Source organism: Pinus tabuliformis, chromosome 4_2 (genome assembly GCF_031772625.1).
Source record: "Pinus tabuliformis cultivar Carrire ecotype Pingquan chromosome 4_2, CPIR1, whole genome shotgun sequence".
Taxonomy (NCBI): Eukaryota; Viridiplantae; Streptophyta; class Pinopsida; order Pinales; family Pinaceae; genus Pinus; species Pinus tabuliformis.
The window spans coordinates 569,208,028-569,229,204 of NC_142304.1; the positions used below are offsets into that span (position 1 = coordinate 569,208,028).

The 21,177-nt window shown below is 32.9% G+C and overlaps 1 pseudogene; it reads left to right on the forward strand.

The window, feature by feature from the left end:
• The first annotated feature begins 2,623 nt into the window (after window positions 1-2,623).
• On the forward strand, window positions 2,624-3,028 carry LOC149170573 (antifungal protein ginkbilobin-like protein 1 pseudogene; annotated as a pseudogene).
• Window positions 3,029-21,177: the final 18,149 nt, after the last annotated feature.

The window sequence follows — 21,177 nt, forward strand, 5'->3', positions numbered from 1 at the left end:
CAAAACCTTACCTGAGTCTACCATCACTCACAACCTGAGGCTGAGGGGAGGTGCAACAACCCAATGCAAAACAAATCCTCGAGGTAGTGGCATAGGAATCACCACAACAAAAATCGCAGAAACACATCAAAAGAAAAAAAGTGAAGGGTTATCTTTCAAGAACATTCTTGAAGGTAATAAATGAGCTACAAAGCAAGCTGGCATAGAACCTGCCCCATACATTGTGGAACAACTGAGTTTCACCCGAGAATTAAATACGGATATTCCAGAAACAGATGAGTAGTGTACCTCATTTGAAAAACAAGCAAAAATTTGCAGATTCAATATCAATATCATATTAAAATTCAATCAAATTAAATAAAAATAAGAAATTACTAAATAAATAAATTAAATCACTAAATAATGAATTAAAATATGAATCACTCGTGAGATGTGTGAGATATGCATAATTTTGTAAGTTATAAAATTGTTTTGTATGAAAAGCAAATATTTTTAAAAATATTTTGAAGTCCTCATTTCCACTTGGGTATGAAGTGGAAAGTTTCTCATGAATTTGCATTTCTAAAATATGACCACAATAACCTCTGGTTTTGAGAATGTCATGCTTCATGTGTGTGAAGGAATAAATCCAAAACAATCTTTTACTTGTTTATTTCTTATTGATAATGAAATATACCAATATCATATTAAAATTCAGTAGAATTAAATAAAAATAATAAATCACTAAATAAATGAATTAAATCACTAAATAATGAATTAAATCTCTAAATAATGAATTAAAATATGAATCACTCCTAATGTGTGAGAAATGCATAATTTTTTGAGTTATAAAATTGACTTGTATGAAAAACAATAGTGATAATGAAATATATCAATATCATATTAAAATTTAGTCCAATTAAATAAAAATAATAAGTCACTAAATAAATTAATTAAATCACTAAATAATGAATTAAACTATGAAACACTCCTAATATGGGTGAGAAATGCATAATATTTTGAGTTATGAAATTGTTTTGTATGAAAAACAATACTGATAATGAAATATATCAATTATTACTTCACTATTTATTACTTCTTTGTTGCTCTTCTGTCATCATCATTTATACTGATTCATATGATGGATCCCATTTGGGATTTGAAACGTTGGTACAAAAATGTTAAAACTGTGGATTCTCCGGTCATCGATCCAAAATATATCAATATCATATTAAAATTCAGTCCAATTAAAGAAAAAAAATAAATCACAAAATAAATAAATTATATCACTAAATAATGAATTAAAATATGAATCACTCCTAACATGTGTGGGAAATGCATAATTTTTTGAGTTATAAAATTGTTTTGTATGAAAAACAATATTTGATAATGAAATTTGTCAATATAATATTAAAATTCAGTGCAATTAAATAAAAATAATAATTCACTAAATAAATTAATTAAATCATTAAATAATGAATTAAAATATGAAACACTCCTCATATGTGTGAGAAATGCATAATTTTTTGAGTTATAAAATTGTTTTGTATGAAAAACAATACTGATAATGAAATGAAATATATCAATATCATATTAAAATTTAGCCCAATTAAATAAAAATAATAAATCACTAAATAAATAAATTAAATCACTAAATAATGAATTAAAATATGAATCACTCCTAACATCTGTGAGAAATGCATAATTTTTTGTATTATAAAATTGTTTTGTATGAAAAACAAATATTTTTTAAATATTTTGAAATAACCGAATAGTCATTTCCACTTGGGTATGAAGTGCTAAATTTCTCATGAATTTGAACAAATCATTCCCAAAATAATCTATGATTTTGAGAATGTCATGTTTCATGTGTGAAGGAATAAATGGGAAATGTATTTGTTTGTTTCTCTGACTGATAATGAAATATATCAATATCATGTTAAAATTGGGTCCAATTAAATAAAAATAATATTAAAAAAAACTAAATACATCTATTTTATAATATTAAATTTTTGTCTAATGTAATATATTTTAATAATTGATTTTATTTTTTAAATTAAATTTTAAAATATTCTCAAAATCCAAGATAATATTGCATTTACCAAATTTAAAATTGATTTTATTTTTTAAATTAAATTTTAAAATATTGCATTTACCAAATTTTGGAATGGTAAAATCTGATATGTTTGATTACCAATAGTATCAAGTCAAATAATTCCCATACAACATGGAATACATTTGCTTCATAATATTAAAATTTGGTGCAGTTAGGTAAAAAATAGATTAAAATTAATTTTGTGCACTCAGATAAAAATGTGATTAAAATTTGATGCAGTTGGCTAAAAATGAGATTGAAAGAAAGAATATAAGGATAATTTTGAATATGCTTTGCTTCAGGCTATGAAAACGAATCCAAAAGGAATCTTTTGTTCGTTTCTGTCAATGACAAAGCATGGCACTAAGCACCATCATGGTTGTGTCGCCAAGGCTATATAAAACGGTGGCGTCCTCAACAAATAAAGTGTATTTTTAACACAAATTTGATTATCAGATTTTTTGGCATTTGAAGGGATTACAGTTAATATCATTTGATTTTATCTGATTATTACTGTTACCGGTGATATTATTTCATTTGATCGTAGCCATGACGATCAGGGCTTTTGGCTTTGCTTTATCTCTTATGTTACTACTCACAATGGTGGGTTCGCAGGATGTATCGCTCGTCTGTAACCCAAATCAAATCCCAAGCGGAAGTCCATTCTTCAATATTATCGGAAAGCTGCTCGTACTTCTGGAACAAGACACGGCGGTCAACAGTTACAACTTCGAGACGACTGTGTATAACGCAACTACAGCCACAGCTGCGTACGGGCAAGCAGTCTGTTATCTGGTACTCTCTCCCTTTGAGTGCACCACCTGCCTTATTTTCCTGGGTGATCATGTCTGGCAAGGTTGCAACAATGCCGTGGCTGCTTCGATTGGATACCTTGATGCTTCAAATGGAAACGGTGTCAACTGTACCATCCTCTATGCCGCATACAACTATTAGTTCCCCATTGAATAAAACCGGAAGGAATCTCTAATATGTGTAGCCATATTGCTTCCTTGTGTGTGGGGTTATTGTGAATTTTCAATACAAGATTGATTGTGAATAGTAGTAATTATCATCATCATATGAAACCAAAGTATCAATGAATTTAAAAGTGCAGATAAATTGATTTGAGTGGGTTTTAGTTAATTTAGAGTTCAAATCTGGCCATGAGGGACTGAATATAACTCATCTTTGAGTATGGTCATTTTTAGTTTTAGTTTTTTTATTTCTCTTTGTCTTGTTATCAATATTTCTATTTCCATGCAATCATCATAACATTGTAAAATTTCTCAAAGTATAAGATTGAAATATTTATTTATTCTCCTCACATGTATTATTTTTATTTTTATCATATTTTAAACTATCTTTTTTTTAGTTTTGGCTTTTTAATCTCTGGTTGTCTTCCTGCTCATATTTCTTTTAACATTGTAAAATTCTATATAAATTTGAGATTAAGATATTTATTTATTTTATGTACAAGTTATACTAGTTTTATCTTTTTATATAAATCTCATATCATGGGTAGTATCCAATCTTTTATTAATTTAAAATGAATAATGATTTTTTTTGTGGCCTCATTCCCCTTGTTGTAAAGACATTTTCTTTAGTTTTTTGTTTACACAATTCCCATATCCCATATCATGTTTCTTATGAAATATTTTGTTAATTTAAAATGAATAATGGATTTCATTAGAGATTTCAAATATTATTTACCTCAAAAGCTTTGAAAAATCCTTTGATCATGCAAAATGACTTTCTAGAGAATTTTTGGATTAAAGAAAGAGAAGGAGAGACAGGGAGACTCATAAATTGGGGGAGAAGAGGGGGAGAGAGAGCAATATAGGGAGGGAGATAACTATAGAGTTAGAAGGAAAATGTAGAGGGAAGAGATCGAGACCAAAGACACATGGACTTGGGAAAGAAAAAAAGAAAAAAAGAAAACCTAAAAAGAAAAATAGAAAAAATTGAAAAAAAATAGAGAAAAAGAAAGAGAAAAGAAAAAAAAAGAAAAGAAATAAAAAAAAATTATTAAAAATAATATCATTTCATTTGAAATAACCATGACTATAATTTACTACGTATATTGGTGAGCTATCAAGTTATACCTATAACCGTATAACCTGGGCTACCAGGTTATACCATAGCAGAATCTTATGACCCACACCAAATCCCAAGCAAAAGTCGATTCTTCGATGCTCTCGAAAACATGCTCATAATTCTGGAACAAGGGACTGCCTTTAACATATACATATATCACCACAGGGCATCATCCACATTGTCATCCAGAATTGCCTACGGGCAAGCAAACTGCAATTAGGCCCTGCAACCTCGCTTTCTTTGCACCACCCACCTTACTTTCGTCGGTAACTCTGTCTCACACTATTACAACAATGCCATCGGAGACAATGACCGGTGTTCCATCCACTACGAGCAATACAAATTCTTTTAGTATCGAGTACAGTACAATAGGGTGCGATACCAAATGCATCTAATAAAACCCGAAGGAATCTTTTGCCTTTCTAGTGTATTGGTTGCTTGGTAATGTGTTGGTATCCATCATTTTTTTCCCATGAATTTTTTTGCATATTCCGGTAATGGTATTTAGCCATTCCATGAATTTTCTAAATTGTTATAGTTTGGAAGTCGTTCTAGAATGTGTGTGGGTTAATGTACATTTTTAATATAAGATTTATCATTGAATAGGAATCATTATCGTCCATTGGTTGTGGCTATGTTTTATATAATTTTATGTATTTCAATTTTTATTTATTTTTATTATTAAACAAACTAAACAAATTATTGCACAATCATTTATTTCATTTACATAGCTTGACTGTTTTTGTTTTAGTGGTATCTAAATCAAAGTTGCAATTCCTTTGAGGTGTAGATAAGTTGATTTAGGTGAGGTTTAGTAAATCTAGTGTTCAAACCTCATAAGGGTTGAATATAACTTAGTTTTGAGTATGTTTATTTTTTTTTTATATATATTTATCATAGTCTTTTTGTCAATATTTCTATTTCCATGGAGCCAATGTAACATTGTAAAATACTTCAAAGTTAACTTTCAGATTGTATTATTTATTTATTTTCTTCACTCATTTCATCTTTATATAAAAATCTAGTATCATTCATAATATCATATATTTTGTTAATTTAAAGTGAATAAAATATTTTTTTGGACACTTATGATATTATCCATCTCATTATGTGAGTTTCAAAGTCATTTGATTTGGTTCTATTTTCAGTATGAGATATTTTGTTATTTTAAAATGAATAATGGAATTTTTTTGAGACTACAAATATTATCCACCTAATGAGTGTTGCAAAGTCAACTGATTATGCAAAGTGACTTTCTAGAGAATTTTTGGATTAAGCATAAGTTTAGATTCATGTTAGCTTAAATCTATGATAGTGTGAAAGAGATAAAGTATCTCAAAGTAGAAAACTTTTTTACAGCCCAAAACTTACAAAAATGTTCTAGATCCATGTGAGGTTTACACTTCAAAATATTTTTAGATTAAGTATAAAATACATGTAAGATTTAAAGTTCAAAATATTTTTTGGATTAAGCATAAAAATGGATCTAGCAAGTCTCATACGGATAAAATTTGTTCAGATGTTGTTACTCTGGATTTGTGAGATGGTGGTCAACAAAGACCATCTTAGCATCACCCCTTTCGGAAACACCAACAAGGTGACTAAAGTCTCACTTGATACACTAATAGGTGACTTTCGCTATCAAGTTTATGAAATCCTACACGATTTTCTTGAGGATACAGCACATGGTTTTTAGGTGACACATAATGCAATACCCCGCTCCTACTGCACCATATGCATAGTGCATGATATTTCAGTCCATCTGTCTACTGTGAAACCCCACCATGACCATGTGCCCCAATTAACCTTAAACATAGTGACAAGTGTGCAAGTGTTACACAATTGTCATGCACATATAAAACTCACTCACACTTCACACTATAATCACATGGGCAACACTTGTGCTCACTTTGTGAGGTTTAACAACCATAATACTAGAGGACCATACAAAACCAAATCGTCACTATATACAATTACATCGAAACATATCATCAAGATGAGGATTAGGTTTAAACAAGTAGAATATAAACCCTCAATGAAAATATCATCCCGCAACGAAAAACATGTAAAACCCTCACTTAATATATATAACATCCACCTAGTTATGAGATTCATCCATACACTCAAAAAACGATGCAATAAAAGAAAAGGTACACAAGGTTTTTCCAACTATTGTTTATAAGCACAAAAGAGTACAATAATTCTTCTAACAATAGTTCATATATATGTTAGAAAAAGAGGCAAAAGTACATAGAGTTATATGCATTAAACTACAAGGCTCTCTCGCCATCTTATGGCACCATTAAAACATGATATAAACCCCATCATAAACCATCCACACCAACATAGATATATCCAATAAATACAACCCATTACTATATCGTTGGTGAGAAACGACATACTCAACCATGGTTCCCAAATTACACTAACACAATATTTTTTCCAAGACCAACTCTAACTTATCTTCTAAAACACATTGAATAGTTGACCATCATCTAATGACCAATAAATAACCCTACCTTGGCTTTAGTTTGACTATTTTATGACGATCGGGATTTCTCTTGAATTTGAGCTCCTTCTTGCCGATTCGAGCGAGTTGTCGCATAGTCCATTGAGATACTTCCCTTGGTTCCTATTGAGTTGTCCCATATGTGTTGCAGCGATGCAAAATATCCTCTCCCTCATTCAAATCCACTCTACCTATCGCTTTCTGTCTCAAAATATCTCTCAATTTTTCATTAGCAATGACCTCCTTGGTTGGCTCCTCCTATAAAATCCTAATGGTTGATATCCTCTACTTGCACCTTTTCATTCCACTTCTCTATATCCTCGTACAATGTGACATCTTCCTTCATCACATCCCAACCATTACACTAACTCTACACTATGATCCTGCTTCATGCATCAACCCTCTATTGCACTCCTTCTTCCTATGTCATCCCTCTGCTACACTCCTGCCTCTTGCACCAACCCTCTCATATGCTCTACCTTATCCTTTCCACACTCCTCTTTCCTAATACACCATATCACTATGTTAAAAATATTTCAATTTTTTTGGGCCCCAACACCACCCTAATGCAAAAAACTCTAGGGTCCTCGAGCTACTCAATCCTTTTTCTAACCCCATGGATTTGAGACTTCCAATATCACCGAGGTTGTCTCCTTTCCTTCAGTACTACTATTGTAGGAAAATACATAGAACCTGGACACCTTAGAGCTCTTAAGACACCCAAATAGGGGTCAACCATGCCCCCCTCCCCTGCATCGTTGCTCTCAGACAAAAATACCTAGCCACCACTCCTCTTCTAGGGCTGAATTCTATGCTTGTCCCTAGCATTTATATCATTCTTACAGTTGTACCCAATCATTCCCTTGGTGCAATAGAACAAGGACTAAAGTTGTTTATTCTCTTCATGATGTAAGCCTTTCCCTTGCGCTAAAACATGGGAATTGTCTCATGTTTCTTCATTTTTCTCTATCATGCATCGTGATAAAACCTCATAGTTTCACTATAGTCCTTCTAATGTGTACTAGAGTGACACCATCCTATTCGAAGAGGCTACAAGTCCTCTTGTCATATGTTATCCAACTAAACTCACTAATAAGTTTGTGTTATCAAGCATGAACCATTGTTGCGAGTGGAGGGAATCCTCCTTTATTTGAACCGCTCAGTGAATTTTTCCCACCCCCTCGGACCTACACCTCCTATTCCTAGTTCTATTACCTAAGTCTCCTTATTGAGACCTCTTTTTCCATAGCCGCATCAATAATTTACAACAACTTTTCCTTTTTCTTTCTCCATTATGTTTGATGGAATCTTCTCCTAGTTATGATGGAGTTGAGATTTAAATCTCCTTGATTAACATCAATCTCATACATAGTCATTTTTCAACCTTGTCTGATATGATGGTTCACATGAGCCACTATCTCAGCCTAGTCAACCTTAGTCGATTCAGGCCTTCCCTCACCTAAATTTTAGTCCTCATATCCATTGTGTCTCGATAATCCATGGGTTGATTGATAGATTGCAAGCCTCCTCTTGCCTCAAAATGGGATTCAATAATCAATTTAGCCACCTCTTTCTCTCTCCTCGAAGATTGCCATGAAGGGGTAAATCATTTTAATGCAGTATTACTCACATGATATTGAACATCATCAACATATTTGATCCTTCTCATGCTAAGTTACATTTTCACCAATGTTTATCTTGCACACCCATAATTTATAATGACTTAGGTACCCAAGTCAAAATAACCCGCAACACAACATGCTACTTATTTTTAACTATACCTATGTAACCTATGGTTAAGTCCCACTCTCTCTAACCCTTAATCCTACCTAATTACAAAATTTACTTATGTACATATGGGAGAATTCACCCCTTCTTCGCTTCCTAGGTCATCTCAACTTTTACACATCTCTTGTAAGGTGGCATAGCCATCAAGTTGAAGTACTAATTGGTACAATTACGATTTCCACATCTTCGATCTTAGCTTCATCAATACCTATGAATTCCCTACCATTGTTAATAGTTACTTCTTGGTATGATGAACTCATGACCCTTCAAATGATACTACTGTCTTGGTAAATTCTAATGGCCACCAACTTGTTATGTTCCTTGATTCCAAGATTAACCTTCTTTGGTTTGATTAGTTGTGCATATTCCTTAAAAAAAATGGAGGGCCATCCACTGCACACTTTCCTTCAACTTATGGAATTTAGATATTCCAAGGATCCTCCTCATCATCTCCTCTGTTTTCTAATATGTTGCAATATTCCAAAAATTCATGCATCTGTTGTGAATGATAAGATACATCACACAATGGTCCATCCTTGGTTTTACGCCAACTGATCCTTATCCTAGGTTCCTCTGCGCACTTCTAACTCAATATACCAAATTTCTCGAATGAAATCCAAGGTATGGAAAATGTGGTGTACCAACTATTGCTGAGGTAATCCACCCTTCATCAACGCTATGATGCACCACTTTAGGTGAGTTCTACGACATTCCACTCGTGAGTATTTTTCTCGAGTGACCCCAAAGTTGGGTTCAAACTTGATCTTTAATAATTATTTACATTATTACCACACCATGACTCGGTCCCTATGTGCAGCCCACCACCTAGTTGGTGTAGCACTTAGTACGACATCGAGTGCATAAATTCTCTCACAATCTACTATGTGCTCTTCATACTCTCGTACAAAAATATTTACCTTAGAAAAACCATCGAAACAAGGTGGATTGTTCACCTTAGTCCCGATCCAATGCACCATTCTCGTAATATGGGTTACTCACCTAGTACTGACATCCTGAAACTAATTTTCTCAGTTCACAAAAGCCTTGTCTAAGTCAGATGTGTAGGTCAGGACGTTGCGCCAGATTAATACTCCATGAGTTGTGGGGTTTACATAATAATCTTATGAGGTCGTAACATTATAGATATTATCTATATCCTCTTGACTAAGCACACCCTTCACATCCTCTACATAGTGATCCATTTCATGAAGATCCAATGGTGTGATGATATGAGTATATCCTCCTTCGAAAATCATATATCTTCTTTTCAAGTTGATACTTACTTCGATATCAAAGACCCAATTGATCCTTAGAAGAGATGGATAGTGATCACTATTGTCCATGGTTTTGAGGACCTTGAAATCGACCATGCTTGGAACACCATGGATGTCTATAGGCAACCTCAATTGCCCAATTAAAAAAAGTTAGATGTTGATTGTCCAGCCTAAGCTCAATAGTTCCTTAATAGAACACCATGTCATTGTCTATTTCAGGCCTCATGGATGCCTTTTTTTACTTTTAATTAAATCATTTTAAAACAAGGCTTGTAGAATTTTAATTTAATTATAATTAACTATTAAGTGGATAGTGGAAATTTAATCTCCATAGACTATTATTCAAGAATATTGATAGTAGTATACATAAATAAAAAATTTAGATTTATCTCCAAAGTAGTATTTTAACACCCCTATGGCTCTTCTTTTTAATTGATTACTATTTTTATGCATTGAACTATCATGGGATTGAATGGTTGTGGAAGCCATGATGGGACTTATGTGATGATGTAATTATTGTATTATTATTTGAATTAATAAATAAATTTCTTGGAAATATTCTATAAATATCACTAGATTTTAGAAGACTTCTTGCTAGCTCATAAAAAGTTTTTGGTGGTCATGTCCACATGATGGGCCTTCCCTAGAAGTCTCCTAACAATCCGTAGAAGAAAATAATTTAGAAATATTAACATAACGGGAGAAAAATATTATGTTAATCACTTAGTTGAAGAAAAACACTAAGTGGGGTGGAATAAAGCATTGTGGGAGAGAAAGACATGCTTTAAAAAAAAAATGACATTTTTTGAAAAAGATAAAATAAAAAGGTCTAGGAAAGAGTGTTGGAAGACCTTAAAGTAAGACGCTACTGAAAATATGTTGGGAAGAAATCTATAAAACAAACCACCTAGAATAAAAGAGGTTGTTGGCTCAAGAGGGTAATAATATCTTACCCGAGAGAGAATTTGTAGAGGTATTTGATGGTTGCGCTGAACATTTTTGATTGATGAATATTTCCAAAGCCTTGGTTTATAGTTAGATATAACTGCACTTGTTTATTCTACAATTTACTATTTGATTTATTGCCAGTATGGAATAGTAGAATAGGCTAGAAGTCTACGGTGAGAGTCCATGGAGAGAGTATGGTATAAATCTATGCTAATGTTTTCTGATAAATAAGAATGGATCACATGTATACGAATATGTCATGGTTAATACTGTAAATATTATGCATACAAGAGGTTATTATTTAATTATGTTATTATTCTCATATGTGAATGAAAGGAAAATGGTTGAATAGAAATTCTAGAATTAAATAGATATGTGCATTTAGTTTTAATGATGAGAAGAGAAAGATGCATGTAGGAAATATTCATCTAATTAGAGGGAGTTATCATAATAATTGTATTCAAATATGATGGTTTACTTATAGAGAAACAATATTTTTATATTATACAAAATAATTAAGGATGTAAAGTTAAAGAGATATTACTTTGTGAAGCAATATGATAAGACTGTTTATTAAACTTCTAGTTATGAATAATTACCATAGTAAACTTTATACCAGCATGAATATTAAAGAACTTGTATGGTTATGTAGTCATAAATTATGTATGAAGTATACCTTCTGTTTGTGAGCCTAGCTATTTGAGAAATAAAAGAAAAGATGACTTTCTCTAAATTATTTATTAAAATTTTATTTCCTAGTTGGACAGTTATTATGATCGAATAACACTAACAAATAACATTGTAGTGATTCTGATTAAATTGGAAATAAAATTCCTAGACTATATGCTTATTTCTCCCTGTAAATTTACTGAAGTAAGATCCCTTAAATTTATGATCAAGAAGCTTAATGTTCTCGACCTTAAGGACAACCACATACAATATAAGAACTATATAAGTTTAAAATTACTATTGAAATCGTATTGAGCTGGTATGTTGGATATTAACGTGATAATATATGGTCAAAGCTGCAATTCGTATTCCAACCCAAGTTGAGAAACTTGATAAATTCTTCCAAGAGAAATTGCACCATGAATCATGACTAGATCAGGTAGGAATACATAAACAACTTTAAAGGAATCCTTTCATAACCCTGAATTAGTTCATGTGACCTTGCGAACAACATATCCATGAAGAATGGGTAAGAAAATAAAAAGTTTGAAGTGTAGGAGAATGCTAGAGTCAAAGCGTTGAAAACTCTAAGTAGGGAGGTCATTGAAATTTAACAGATGGCTCACCAAAAATTGCACAGGGCACCTGAAAGGGAAAAAAAACCCATACATTAATTTTGTATTCAACTTCGAATGAGTATAATGATAAAAGAGAAAACTAGAGTTGAATTGGTGACATTGTTTTACCTATGGTAAATCTGCATCACGATCCCACCTCCATGGCCTTCGTGTTAAAGAAAATGAGAAGAAGGGTGACTTTATATCCATTATATCAACATAAAAAAAACCCATTATATGATAACCAATTCGGGAGGGAGCAGTAGGACTCTGATCACCTATCATAGTTGTGTTGTGAACTTATCTCCCCTAAAACTATATATATGCCCACAAATGTTAGTGTGTCACTGAATAATGCCTAAGTAGATAAAACAAAAGTTCACACAGAGTAAAATTTCTAAATATAAAGAAAAAAGAAAACCCAAAATGATTACCTCAGGGTTAATCCTGAATTTAGGATTTGATACCCAGCATATAACTCACAATATATGTTAGGGCTATAAAACAATAGAGTAGAAAAAACTAAGAAAAATGTCCTAAATTAATGAGATCATGAAATTGGAATATAAATTTATCTTCAAGGGAAGAGGAGGGTGTAAAATGACCCTAAGGTAACGGTACTTACAAATATGAAATTTCATATTAACAGTAAAGAGACCAAAATGAAGAATTTAAAGAAAAAACCGAAGTCACGATCCTGAATGGATGATGGTAAGGTTAATTATTCGAATGGAAAATTTATAGTAAGCATACCAATGAAAGGGAAATGGAATGGCTAAATACCATTACCGGAATATGCTTAAAAAAAAAAAAAAAGCCTCTTGTACCTGATACAATCATGAAATGATAAAATTACATACACCTGAGTCGAGGCGAAGCCCTCCTAGAACATAGCTACGAAATTTAATGAATGTATGGGAAACTATAACTACAAAACCAATTATTAAGGAAAAAAATGAACAGTGCCACTATGATTACAAACCAAAAATTTACCTTTTCTTTTTCATCTTGAGAAAATGACTCCATGGAGATTACATCGAGCCAATGGTAAGCTAGAGAGTAAACTAAAAGGTGACCGGGGTAGGAAAACCCCAAGCCCTCTATTTCAAATTCCCGCATGCAGAGGAGTGCCTCACGGAGTGAACAATTACAAAATGAGGAAAATCAAATTGGAAGGTTAGGTTTTGGGAAAACCTTAACCTCAACCAACTATTGGATTTCCTAGATGAAATCAGAGTCTTTCAATGTTAACCCTAGTCATAGCACATATGAAGTTCACATGATTGGCACCAATTGGACCAACGATCCATTGCCGTCCGGGGGTCAATACTAGCACGCATTATCCCGTGATTGAATTGCAAAAACTATGTGCACATAATATTTAACATTTCACAGGGTTTGAATATATCAAAGTGAACTTGATACATGCACTAGTAATTGCGAATTGGATTAAAGAACGTTAGTGAAATTAAGTGTAGAGTCATGCCATAACATAGTATTTAGATTTTAATGTGTATAGTGATTTGAATAATTCGACTATATGAAGGAAAATCATATTGAATGAACCAATTGAACTATGGGAGGAAAAAGCACTAATTTTAAAGGGAGATATTTGAATTAAATAAGGTGTATTTTCCTCAATCTAGGTCTAAGAGTTATAGACATAAGTATATCCCTTGGATACCATTTAATGAGAATAAGATCCATAATTTGGTCCACAACCATAATCGAAAGAAAATACCATATTAGTAATGATGTGATTACCAATTTTAAAGAGGTTAAATGTCCTTAACAATGATGCTAATGAAACTATTTCTCAAACAATTTAGTACAAGAGGAAATATTTTCGTTATGAACAAAAAATTCTATGAACAACAAAATCATAAATAAACGAACTTGTTAATGATAATACAAAGAAAAGATCAAAGGAGAGAACAGCAAGGGCAGACCTCCTATCTCATTGTTGAGAATTTCAAAATTTTCACTAGAGTTCCTTTCTTCAGTTTGTGAGCTAGATTCACGTTTAATAGTTTGATGAAAAATAAGACTAGATTTGATTGCGAGAGACCTTTGACTACTAAGAATATCATCCAAAATCTTAGTACTATCTTGAAATCTTAAAATTTTATCATTTTCTTCTAATTTACCTTTTAGTATATTTACCTCAACCTGATATTTCTCTTCCTTTTTAAGATACTTCTTCTTCATGATTTCTTCAACTTTTCTTCGTTATTCCACTTGTTGCCTTAATTTGAGAATCTCATTTTCTTTTTCTTCATATTCTCTAGGTAGTTATTGATTCTGCTTACTTGAATTTTCAAGATCTTCTTTTAGAGAGACCATCTGAGCTTCAACACTTTTATAGTAACTATATCTTTCTATAAGTTTCATGATTGTTGTACCCTTTTCATTTACTTCATTTCTTAATGATGCCACTTCATCCTGCAGCCATTGACATTGACCTTCCCTTTCCTTGTACTGCTTCCTTAATTTGTTTCCTTCCTCCAACTGAGCTTTTAACCTGGTAACTTTTTCTTTGTAGGCACATTCCCTTTTATCCATTAGATCCTTTTGATATCTAATTGTGTCTACGAGATTTTTAAATTCTACCTCTATTTGATTTGTTTCTCTTTCACCCATAAGAGAAAATTCAGTTGTTTTGTTGTCATGTTAATTATCTTCAAGTGAACAAAGAAATGTATCACGAGAGGACAACCAATTGGTACCTGATAATTAGTTTGCTTGTTCATCTTCATTCTAAGGTGATTCTGAATCTGAAGAGTTTCTTCCACATAATGGCTAGTCGTCTCTCCCACTGTCATAGTTCCATTGAGATGTCTTCTTCTTTTGAGGTGATTTCTTCTTTTGCTTCTTTCCAATTTTTACTACAGATCTCCTTCAAGAAATCAAGATTTTGCCAAAGGACCTGCTCTGATACCAATTGTTGGGGGGGGGGGGGGGGGGGGGGGGGGGGGGGGGGGGGGGGGGGGTGAATGAGTATTTACAAATCAATAAATTTTCATTTCCATAGTCATATTTATATACGTTACTTCAGTGAAGGTAACTCGCGTGTGCACACAACTGTTCTTAAGGAAACCATTGTATATCTACTGAACTTATGATTAAGTTAATTCATCATATGATAATCTTTAATCATTTCATCAATACTTCAGTAAATATTGAAAAATAATCATGTGCAGTAATAACAAAATAAACCATCACACATAAGAAACACACATGAACACCAAGATTTAAGGTGGAAACCTAATGTGGGAGAAAAACCACCTACTGTTGTTGTTTGTGTCTTCTTTCAATATTAAAAATAATTTGTTTACAATCTTGTACTCGTGAAGACTCATACTAATAGGAAGGCACCCACCTGTAGAAGGCTAGAAGCTTCTCTCGCTCTCCAGCTTCTACTTGATGGGAGCTACAATCCCCTAGCTCTTGTACTAGTTGATATGTTTACTAGTACATAGGTGTTGACCTACAAAAGGCTACAACCTTCACTCATTCTCCAACTGCTACTCGAAGGGAGATCCAAACCCCTCATTAAATCATGAGCCATTACTAGCAGGAAGCTTCGACTTCTTCATTGAAGGATCCAACCTTTAGCATCGTCTAAGGACCAAGTTTAATAAATTTTGAGACTGGATACTCCTCGTACACAACAACATGCTATGAAGGCAACGTTTCATCAAATTTTCACACTCGACCCATTAGTAACATTAAAGCTCAAAATAAATCACAACTACAATACAACCATCAAATACATCTGCATCACCCAATCATCAATCTCTGATATAACTGAAACCTAATCATGGATCTATGAATCAACCATAATTTAATTCAATCACTGACACCTCTGACATACTGAATCAAATAGTCACTGAAACTTTGACACAACTGAATCAACCACTCATTCAAAACATAATCAAATTCAAGCAATCAACTCGAACATATATATCACTATAACAAGTGAACAAATATGAACCCAGAACACTGCATTAACAAACTAAACTATCTGTAACCTTAAAAATTCATGTGTCAGAATGTATATGCTCCTTCAATGGAGCCAACCTCTGTGTATACACTACTTCCGTTAGTGCAAACTACGCATACATTTAAAGATACCAATCAATGACATTCTGAAGATATACTGCCATATTATAGAGTTCTAAATAGATAACAACAAGGATCACCCTTCTTTCTCAATCAATCATTCAACTAGACTCAATTTCCTTATCCAATCAATTTTACTTTTAGATTTAATGAATACATCATTGAAAAACAATAGTAAGACAACAATACTGACTAGATAGATCAATCATCTCTGAACAACAAACTTTTCTTTGGCATACGCTACTTGGAAGAGCTGAACCAGCAAGTATATGCACCTTCACCAAAACGAGCCAGCGTATAGATTTGGAAATACTTACTTATAAGCTTGCAGTTATTTGAGACTTTAGTAATACCGAGATCATAACATATAAAGGATAAATCATTTGTTAGCACTCAGATCTAGACTATCCATTATCAAATCACATAAAGATAAGTCATTATGATCCTCATCTATCATTACATCTCATCTATCTTCAAACACTTAGGTGCATAGTCAGTCTAGATAAAGAAAAGCATCAGAAACACATAACAAGGATATTCCTTTTGATCGAACAGTTCATAAGATATTCATTACTTGTACACTTATCCCTTTGATATTCTCCTCCTTATATATTTTTACCCTTTCTCAATACCTCGGAGCAAAACCTGAGACCAATAGCTTAGACCGAAACCTCAGACCAATACCTCAAACCAAAAACTTGATTTTCTATCCCATACATGCTTTTCCTTGTGTGAAAGTGCTTGCATATGTATAGGCTTCTTTTGTTCCGCGAGCCCTCGTGTATATGCTACTTGGATAAGGTGAACCAGTGTATACTTCTTAAACCATTCTCTTTCTTTAATTTCTTAATTCTGATATGTAGTCCTTTGTTCCTTCATCCCATTCATTTGTACCATTACTTTATTCCCTTTGAATAGACCTGTTATAATGCGATTTTCCATATTACTTCTCGAATGATTCCATTGAACTGTCTTGCATTTTTTCACATTTGTAAACACAACTATCATGCATTTTGTGAGATCTCATATCTCTCCTATAGATTCATCTAGTTACATATATTCATCTACTTACCATATACAAGTGAGATGTTCTGCTACAAGTGGGTTGCCAGCAAGTACAACACATGCATCATAATGCCAACAAGATTCATAATGATTTTTGGACTCACGTACATCCCTTAAGATTAGGAGGGAAATTTTGACACCTAATCCTTTGGATTAGGTAAATCCATGCAAATATTATAAATAGAAAAATAAATGGAATTGGAAGACGAAGAGACATTGGGAGGGGAACCAAATAGTCTCTCTCTCCATGTATATATCAATGTTCTATGTTAATAATTCATTCATGGAGTTACTCCTAGCCTTAGGGTTGTGTCCGTATTTGTCTTTTAATTAAATTAATTAATTAAAATAAATGTTATATGAACAAGTGGCATATGAAATTAGTTATGTTTTTTGTGCATGTGATATTGATAAAACAAGGTATTGGTGCTTGGTATTATAACAAAGTCTATTTAAAGATTAAGAATATTTATGATAAAGTGGGGTAGATATTCATGTCTATTTACATATTAAGAATCTTTATGATAAAGTGTGGTAAATATTCATGGTTAAAAATATTGTTGATTTTTTTTAAATGTATAAATGCTTGAAACTCAAGGAGGAGAAAAAGATAGCTTTCGCGGGAGCTAGGGTTTTAGTTACAGCTATCGCAGGAGAGGTCGCAGAGGTTCAGACCAGGCCCATGGACAAATGTAAGGAGGGACACAGTCAAGCGAGAGTTAGGGCTTCGATTGCTATCAACATCGACATGGATTTGGCGGATAAGAACATGCCCAGGGCCAAAGGAAAAGAGGGACTAAATCTTGTGGGAAAAAGGGTTTTGATTTCAGTCATCACTGGTGTTGATTTGGCGGCGGTCTTATGGAAGTAAGCCAATAAAGAAACCATGCAGAGGAACTGGAAGCATGGTCTAGAGCAAATAGAGATAACGGTGGAAGAAACGATAATCTTGGATCCAGGGCAACAAGACTGCATATTCTGGCCCAGCTCCATCCATTCTAAATGGATCGAAGGCATTAATCTCAAAACCCCACTTTCTAGCACATGTCCTATGAGCCATGCAGGCAGCAGAAACGAGATTGTAGAAACGAGAATGATGAGAAAAGCATGACAAATATGTATGTGCGCAGTCTCAAATGGAGACCCACAAACCGCAATTTGGGGATTGAAGGGCAATGTGGCAAATTGGGTGACTTTAGGCTCACCCTAACCTCCATTTTGGTATATTCCAAATAGAGCAGAGAAACTGGTAGAACTCAGCCGGAACCAGATCTCGCCCACTCAGCATTTTCTCGGCGTTTTCAGTTCCTAAAGGAAACTTCTGGGAATACAAAGCTATGTGGTGAATCTCATGAGAATGGGAAAATTTTCTCTCAGACAGAACCATAACTTGAATCGCTGTAAACCCTCTTCCCTTTCAAGTTTTTATTAAAACCCCTTCTGGGAGGACACATCTAGCTTAGATACAGGTAACCAAAACTGTACAACATCTAAAGAACAACATATTCCAGCATACTGGTTATCCTATAGGATCACAGGTTTTGATATTTGGAGGCAGAGTAATCAAAGATTGCAAACCACTTATGGACTACAAAACCTTACCTGAGTCTACCATCACTCACAACCTGAGGCTGAGGGGAGGTGTAACAACCCAATGCAAAACAAATCCTCGAGGCAGTGGCATAGGAATCACCACAACAAAAATCCCAGAAACACATCAAAAGAAAAAAAGTGAAGGGTTATCTTTCAAGAACATTCTTGAAGGTAATAAACCAGCTACAAAGCAAGCTGGCATAGAACCTGCCCCATACATTGTGGAACAACTGAGTTTCACCTGAGAATTAAATACGAATATTCCAGAAACAGATGAGTAGTGTACCTCATTTGAAAAACAAGCAATAATTTGCAGATTCAACTGTTTTTGGCCCAAACTTATCGACATTTTCCTTTGGGTTTCTAGAACCTCGACTAATTTATGTGACATTTATCTCTGTTCCAAAGGTTTCTTTATTGTAAAATTTCGTACATCAGAGAAAAGGGATATTATTATGAGGGAAGGACCATGGTTCATGGGCTCCATAGGTCTCTTCATCACCCCAGGGTTTCTAGAATTTGATCCAAATACAATGGTTGTATCTCGGATGTCAGTTTGAGTTTTCCTCCATAACCTACCACTACATTTCTAGCGCCATCATATCCTGTCTGGTATAGGCAACACCATTGGGCGTTTCATTAAAATGGACACAGAAAGAATGGAGGAAGGAATCTACACATTTGCACGCATTTGTGTGGAAGTAGATCTCAACAAAGGATTGCGAGACCAAATTCAGATCAAGAATAAACAAAGGTGCTTGACACAGATACTAGATTATGAAAATACTCCATTCAGATGCAGAATTTGACGCCAAATAGGACATGCGTAGGAAGAAGAAAGTAGGAAAACAACCCAAGGGATGGCAATTCTCCCCATCAGACCTTGATGTCCCTAAAGTAGAGGAAGTAGAGGAATAGGAACACCCCATTCCCAAAGAGAGCAACGAGACTCTCTTGGACTCTTTGCCGGGGAAGATCTTAGACACAATGGATACTAGCGGAGCCAAAAGACATCATACATCAGAGCACTGAGATTGAGACAAGGATAATCCTCACCCTATGGAAGACACTTCATTAGAACTTGTCTAGTCCTTGCCGACTCAAGGGGAGTGGAGAAAGGTCTAAAAGAAAAAGGGGAGAAAAGTATAATTTCTCCCCAATTGTACATTATTTACTTTGTTTTTTGTGTTTTTTGAACATCATTCTTTGAATTTCTATTGGATATGCGCTTGAGCATCTACAAAATGTAATTTTGTTAATATTAATAAAATTACTATTTTTTCTAGGGGAAAAATATGTATAAATGCTTGAAAAATATATTAATTTTTTATAGTTAATAATAAAATAGTAGTAATTTAAAATAAAGTTATAATTTAGTTAGTCTATATATATATATATATATATATGTTTGTTTGTTTTAGTTTTAGCAATATGAGATGCATGAGAAGTGTGTTAAATGTTTATTATGTATGAATGAGTTCAACTTACATTAATTATAGACTTTCAATCATAAATCACTAAATAATGAATTAAAATATGAATCACTCCTAACATGCGTGAGAAATGCATAATTTTTTGCATTATAAAATTGTTTTGTATGAAAAACAAATATTTTTTAAAATATTTTGATGTAGCCATTTCCACTTGGTATGAAGTGGGAAATTTCTCATAAATTTAAACCAATCATTCCCAAAATATGAGTACAATAATCTTTGGTTTTGAGAATGTCAAGCTTCATGTGTGTGAAATAATAAATCCAAAATGAATCTTTTGTTTGTTTGTTTGTTTATGTGACTTATAATCGAATATATCAATATCATATTAAAATTCAATCCAATTAAATAAAAATAAGAAATTACTAAATAAATAAATTAAATCACTAAATAATGAATTAAAATATGAATCACTCATGAGATGTGTGAGATATGCATAATTTTGTAAGTTATAAAATTGTTTTGTATGAAAAACAAATATTTTTAAAAATATTTTGAAGTCCTCATTTCCACTTGGGTATGAAGTGGAAAGTTTCTCATGAATTTGCATTTCTAAAATATGACCACAATAACCTCTGGTTTTGAGAATGTCATGCTTCATGTGTGTGAAGGAATAAATCCAAAACAATCTTTTACTTGTTTATTTCTGACTGATAATGAAATATACCAATATCATATTATAATTCAGTAGAATTAAATAAAAATAATAAATCACTAAATAAATGAATTAAATCACTAAATAATGAATTAAATCTCTAAATAATGAATTAAAATATGAATCACTCCTAATGTGTGAGAAATGCATAATTTTTTGAGTTATAAAATTGACTTGTATGAAAAACAATACTGATAATGAAATATATCAATATCATATTAAAATTTACTCCAATTAAATAAAAATAATAAGTCACTAAATAAATTAATTAAATCA